The 547-nt window shown below is 46.8% G+C and overlaps 1 long non-coding RNA gene across 1 annotated transcript in view; it reads left to right on the top strand.

The window, feature by feature from the left end:
* The window catches only part of LOC103582171, a 6842-nt gene extending 6295 nt beyond the window's left edge, over positions 1-547 (top strand). The window contains exon 3 of the long non-coding RNA XR_549732.1: positions 525-547. This is a non-coding gene — a long non-coding RNA (uncharacterized LOC103582171). The remainder of the gene's footprint in view (positions 1-524) is intronic.

The raw sequence follows: 547 nt of genomic DNA, 5'->3' as shown, positions 1-547 counted from the left end.
CTTTTTCTAAACCCCCCCCCCCCCCCATCTGGCTTGGCCAGTGTCTTCATACTCTTCCTTGGCCTTTAGGTCAGCTGTCACTTATGGGACATCCCTCCTGTTGAGGGTAATGATTTTTAGAATTGGTAATTTTAAAGTAGCAAATGCCCAGATCCTCATCCCCAGACGGACTCGGATTGGTCTGACATGGGAACTTAGTATCTTTAAAACTCCTCACGTGATTCTAGTGTAACCAGGGTTAAAACCCCTGCTAACCACATATTCCCTTATGAGAGGGTAAGTAAGGGACTGTGCCCCATTGTGGCCATTAGCTCATGGATAGACTTCACCTCCCAGCCCCGTTTTCCCAATTTCCATAGAGGTGATAGCTGTGCTTTGATTGGGTAGGTAGGACGATGTGCTTCAGCTTCCTCCGTCCTGGATAAGGAAGCTTTGGGGTATTGCAAAGTGCACACTACTGGACAGGTGTTAAGGGTGTGGTCCTACTTCAGGCACAAGGTAATTATGTCTCTATATTTCTACAGTCTCCAAAAAAGGTTGGTGATGA

The sequence above is a fragment of the Galeopterus variegatus genome, unplaced genomic scaffold (genome assembly GCF_000696425.1).
Source record: "Galeopterus variegatus unplaced genomic scaffold, G_variegatus-3.0.2 Scaffold15159, whole genome shotgun sequence".
NCBI lineage: Eukaryota > Metazoa > Chordata > Mammalia > Dermoptera > Cynocephalidae > Galeopterus > Galeopterus variegatus.
The sequence above is the reverse complement of the archived record's forward strand: the minus strand, read 5'-3'. Positions and strand labels throughout refer to the sequence as shown.